Genomic DNA, 6,000 nt, shown 5'->3' with positions numbered 1-6,000 from the left:
TTGTTTATTGTTGTTTTGATCATTATTATTATTATTATTATTAGTAGATCATTATTATTATTATTATTATTAGTAATATTAGTATTAGTAGCGCATAGCGCAGGGTAGAGTACTCCATTCAGTCACACCCACACACACCAAATTGAGTTGGGTGTTGCTGTTGGTGCTTGCGATGAAGACGAAGAAAACTTTTATTGTGGAAGGGCTAAGTAGTTGCCTTTGATTATATATTATGAGATCTGAGAGAAAGAGAGCTGAAGAGGGAAGAGAGGGCTTGAGAAAGAGAAAGGGAGAAGAGGAAGGAACAGTGGCGCCGGAGGAAAGGGAGACCGCCACTGCAGCTGCGCGCCGCCACCGCGTCCTGCTGCTCGAGCCACCACCGCGCCATTCGTCACCATCGCGAGGAAGCTCAGAACCGAGGGAGAGAGCCGCGCGAGGAGAAGGAGGCGTCGCCATCCGTGGAGCCCGCATCGTTACCGTCGCCGTTCTTCGCCACTGCCGAGCTGCCGTCGACACAGATCTGACCAAAGGAGAAGAGGGAAACGCGACCAAAATGGGATGGAAGGGAAGGAAGCCACCTTCACCGCCGTCGAGCCATCTCCGCCGCTGTTGCCGTCGGAAACTGCCACTGAAGCTTCTGTTTTCTTGTGAGTTTTTTCGCTACGGGCTGAAGCCGCTGCCGTTGAAGCTTGCTGGAGCTGTGGCTGCACTGTACTTTAGTTCCTTGCTGGTACAGTAAGTCGTTCTTGCTTTGAAACACTTTTAGTCGATGTTCTGTTATGTGGCTGAGGTTTTGCGATGCTATTTGCTATTTGATTGAGTTTCAGTTATTTCTTGTTGCGATTAGAGTAGCTATGGTTGCTGAAAAAGTGATTTGGAGCTTCGGTTGTGGCTACCGCTGTGATGAGTCGAGGGAAAAAGGGATTCAACGCGTTTAATTATGCGGATTGCGAATAATTGAGGTAGGATTTTCTTAAAATTTATTTTATCTTATAGAGTTGTTATAAATAGATTTTAATGTGAGAAACATACGTTTGTGATTATGATTGTCTTATGAATGTGGTTGCTTGCTGGACTGAATGGCTGATTGCTTGATTGTTTGAGGGGTGTGTGATTGTTGAAAAGAAATTAGTTTGAAAAGTTATTTAGTTGATTATTATGAAAAGTGATTTTTCTTGGTTTTGAAGTTAATTTGAGAATGTAAATGAATCGGCTTTGGAAATGATTTGAGATATGAAAATTAATTAATTTTGGAAGCGGTTTAATTTTGAATTAGTTTGATTTTATAAATAATTTAATATTTGAGCTGGTTTAATTTTGAAAAAGATTTATTGTTGGAAATGGTTGGATTTGAAAATAATTTGATATTATAACTGGTTGAATTTTGGAAAATGATTGAGATTTGAAAATGGTTGAGAAAGGGTTTGAGGAATGTTTGGATGGGGCCCGAAAAGGGTGGCAGAGTCCAAGTTTTAGAGGAGATGCTGCCAAAATTTTATAAAATTAGAAGTTTTATTTGAAGTAATTATTTAAAAAGATTTGGTTTTAAACATTATATGTCTTAAGATTGATTTATTTATTGAAGAAAGAATTATGTTTTGAATTGAGATTTGTTAATAAACGAAATGGAAAGAAGGATAATGAGGATTTTCTTTGAAATATGGTTTCTGAATGAATTTGGAAAATGAGATTTGGATTGATGATTATTAGTAATATTAGTATTAGTAGCGCAGGAGTAGAGTACTCCATTCAGTCGCACCCACACGCACCAAATTGAGTTGGGTGTTGCTGTTGGTGCTTGCGATGAAGACGAAGAAAATTTTTATTGTGGAAGGCCTTAGTAGTTGCCTTTGATTATATATTATGAGATCTGAGAGAAAGAGAAGAGAGCTGAAGAGGGAAGAGAGGGTTTGAGAAAGAGAAAGGGAGAAGAGGAAGGAACAGTGGCGCCGGAGGAATGGGAGACCGCCACTGCAGCTGCGCGCCGCCACCGCGTCCTGCTGCTCGAGCCACCACCGTCCAGCTCGAGCCACCACCGCACCGTTCATCACCATTGCGAGGAAGCCCAAAACCGAGGGAGAGAGCTGCATGGGGAGAAGGCGGCATCGCCGTCTGTAGAACCCTCGTTGTCACCGTGCAGAGTCGCCGCCATCGTCATCATCGCGGGCTACTGCCGCTGCGCGTGTGATCGTCGCCGCCTCTGAGTCCGTCACCATCGAGGCTGGTCGCGGGTAGAAGAAGAAGAGATCTCCGTCACCGCCGAACCAAACGCATGAGAGAGAAGGAGCCCGCGGGAGAGGAGCTTGTTGCCGCCGCTGCCATGGCTTCCTTGCCATCGCCGTGGTAGGGTAGTCACCGGAGGGAGCCGTCGTTGTCAGCGCCGCCGTCGGGGTTACCGCCGCTGCTGCCGCCGATAAGGTTTTAAGTCGGTTTTCGTTTCCTTTGAATTTCCGGGAGCTTAATCATCGCTGTATGTTTGTTTCAGTCGCCATTGCCGGAGTTCTGGTCGCCGCTGCCGTTCGAGGTGGCTACCGGAGCTGCCGCCAAACCGGTTCAGCGACCGCCGCTGTTTCATTTTCTTAGTTCGGTAAGTATTTATGTTTCGGAAATCCGTGTTAATATTCTGTTATCTTTGGTTATAAACTCTGAAGCTCTGGTAACGTAGGGTCGTGTTTTGAGCGTTACATGTCGCTTTTAAGTTGCTGTGAGTGCTGCGAAAGTGACCAGGACTGAGTTTGCGGTTGCTGTTGGTTTTGGGTTAAGAGAAATAGTTCCGTTGACGCGTTGAGTTATAATTTTGACGAGACGAGGTAGGGGTTTTCCTTAAAATATATTTTACATTACAGAGTTGTGATAAATAGATATTGATGCAAAAAGATATACTTCTGCGATTATGTTTGTCTTGTGGATGTGACGGTTTGTTGAACTGGATTATTGGTTGTTTGATTGCTTGAGTAATGTACGATTGTTGATAAGAAAATGGGTTTGAGAAGTTATTTACTTGATTATTATGAGAAGTGGTTTTCTTTGGTTTGAAGTTAGAGCGGTTTGATTTTGAGTCGGTCTGATTTTATAAATGATTTAATACTTGAGCTGGTTTGATTTTAAAAAGAGTTTTATTATTGGAATTGGTCTGGTTTGAAAATATTTGATACTGGAATTGGTTGAATTTTGGAAAGTGACTGAGATTTGGAAATGGTTTGAGAAATGTTTGGATGGGACCCGAAAAGGGTGGCAGTATTCGAGTTTTAGAGGAAATGCTGCCGAAATTTTATAAAATTAGAAGTTTCATTGAAAGTAGTTATTTTAAAAGGGTTTTAAGTATTATATGATTTAAAACTATCTCATTTATCAAAGGAAGAGTTATGTTTTGGATTGGGAATTGTTAGTGAACGGAATGGAAAGAAGGATGATTGAGAATTTTCTCTGAAATATGGTTTTTGAATGAATTTAGAAATGAGATTTGGACTAATGAATGATTATGAATGTTGAGAATGTTGAGATATGATCTTTGAATTATTCATATGGCTTATGAATTTGAAATATCTGAGATACGAGGTTCCCTGGATTAAGTGCCGTGGCTTGCCACCACGTGTACCAGGTTGAAAACTCGATACTCTGTTGACCCTACGACGTAAGTGTGACCGGGCACTATATAAATTCTTGGGAATGTTTACCCCCATTGAGTAATATTGATTATTTGAGAAAAGCTATGCATAGGCTCTTGGGGATGCACGTCAAGGGACAGTCTAAGGACAATTCAGACTTGTCGGGTTGGCTGGATAACCGACAGATGAGCCTCATCAGCCATAGGATAGGCATGCATCATATGCATTTGTATGCTTTGCTTGAGTTTGAACTTGTTTTGGTTTGTCTAATTGCTAAACTGTTCTTAACTGCTACTTGAACTATTTGCTGTAACTGCTACCTACTTGTGTTTTCTTTGTCTGTCTTGCCTGTGTTTGTCCTGGCGTGCTACATTTGAGAATGAATCTTGGTGCTGAATTAATGATTGTGTTGTTTGATTGTGTGGTTAGTTTCTGATTGAGATTTTCTTTTAAGAAAGGAAAAGTTTCAGATTTCTGAAAGAATAAACATTGTTTCTTTGAAAAGGTTTTGAACGATTACCTATTGGTTTTTAAAAGATTCATAAGGCAATGATAATCACTGAGCTTGAAAATAGTTTTCTTATAAAATATCTTCTTATGACAACTTTGAAACTCCGTGGTGAGACCGTGTGGTTAGGTTCTCACCTCCCTACAGCTTTACCTTTTCAGGAACCGGATGAAGAAGCATTAAGAAGAGTTAAAATCCGTTCGGTTTTATATGTTGATGAATTAATTAGATTATTTTCTTCCCTCGTCTTTGTTATTATAATTTTTGTAAGAGGGATAGGAGTTGTATGATTTATATATATTATATTATAAGATATTATGAGAAGTCTTGTATATGAATCTATACCTGCTTGTTTTTTTTTTTTTTTAAAGATAAAGTATTTATTTCCGGTTTTTAAAGAAATCAGCGATACGGTATTGAGTCACATGCTCCTATTTTAATATTTAGTACGTAAAATAGTCGTAATACTTCTTGCTATCAGAGTGGCGCAGCTGGAAGCGTGACATTCTGGTAGTGAGGGTGTTACAAAGGGGGGCCATGGCCCCCCAAACTTTTGTTAAAAAAATTAGTAGTACTTTTTCAAAAAATAAAAAATAGTTCAGTTGGCTCAAATACTTTATTATGACTTAAAATACTAAAGTTCAATCTTCATCTCTATTCAATAAATAATACTCCCTCTACCTTTGAGTTCAAATATAAAAAATTAGGTATTTTTTATTTATGTAATTTGATATTATTTTATATTTTATTGTTTATTTAATTTAATTTTTTATATGATAAAAAATATTAGAATATTCAATAAGTATTAATATTATTGTATTTGTATAAATTGATAAAAAATTCAATAAATATTATAAATTTTAATATTTGTTCTTCTAACTTCTTTTTTACATATTTTACAGGATATATATTCAAATTTTTATATAAAATAATCGTGAAAAACTAAAGAATTGATACAATTTTTTAAGAGGAAGGCTAATATTCAAGAAGGAGAACATATAACTTTTATAATATCAACACTTGTAGATAGTTCTTTTACTTTAATAATTTATGAAGAAAGTGAGATACAAGCTTTAAAAGTTTAAAGAGTTGCATCTGATGAGTTTGACCTTAATTCTTTGGAACGAGACCTTAAAAAACAGCTTTAAATTTGACAATATCACCCAAATCAGAGAAATGATGTTAGATAAATTTATCTTTAATGGGATTCATATCAAAAGCATCTTAACAATTATTTTCTATCTGGCCCCCCAAAATTTTGTTTCAAGATCCGCTACTGATGACACGTCAGTATGACACGTGTATATTTCATTTACAGTGTAAACGAGATATGGCATGTGCGCGCCTATATATAGAAGTCGTTTACAGCCGACTTCCGGGCCTAATTTGACTTTGTCAACATCTTTCTCTCATCTTTTAACCCTTTTTGACTATACATTTAACCCAAACGGTGATGGCGCGCCAAGTGGGGAATGACGGGGACATAAACAGGTTGAACGAGACAACACATTACGCCGGGGCGACCGACTTCGAGGTTAATTTCGTTATGGTTGTTAAATTTAATGATGTTGCCATTGTTAGGGTAGTCATAAAGATCTGGAACGTTGGTAAATGAGTTAGGAGTTAGGTCTGTATTGTTAATTTAGAATTCTATCCCCTTGTGCTAGGTTGGTATGACATAAATATTATTAGTTTGGAACTATATTATTCCTGTGCTATGTTGTTAGTATTTATAAATTTAATGCCATTATAGTATAACATTGTTTACATTAATAAATTTTAATATTTTTATTTTATTAGAAATTTAAGACTTTACTTTGTTGTATTATATTATTTAATTTGTAATAAAAGTAATAATAAGAAGAGCAAAGTATCGTTTTTATC

General features: G+C 37.5%; 1 long non-coding RNA gene across 1 annotated transcript; it reads left to right on the top strand.

Annotated features, from left to right (window-relative positions):
- Positions 1,726-4,427, top strand: LOC107644103. Its single transcript, XR_001621209.2, has 3 exons — positions 1,726-2,587; positions 2,666-2,810; positions 4,264-4,427. It is a non-coding gene; the product is annotated as an uncharacterized LOC107644103 (long non-coding RNA).

This window comes from Arachis ipaensis, chromosome B05 (genome assembly GCF_000816755.2).
Source record: "Arachis ipaensis cultivar K30076 chromosome B05, Araip1.1, whole genome shotgun sequence".
Classification (NCBI taxonomy): Eukaryota; Viridiplantae; Streptophyta; class Magnoliopsida; order Fabales; family Fabaceae; genus Arachis; species Arachis ipaensis.
The sequence above is the reverse complement of the archived record's forward strand: the minus strand, read 5'-3'. Positions and strand labels throughout refer to the sequence as shown.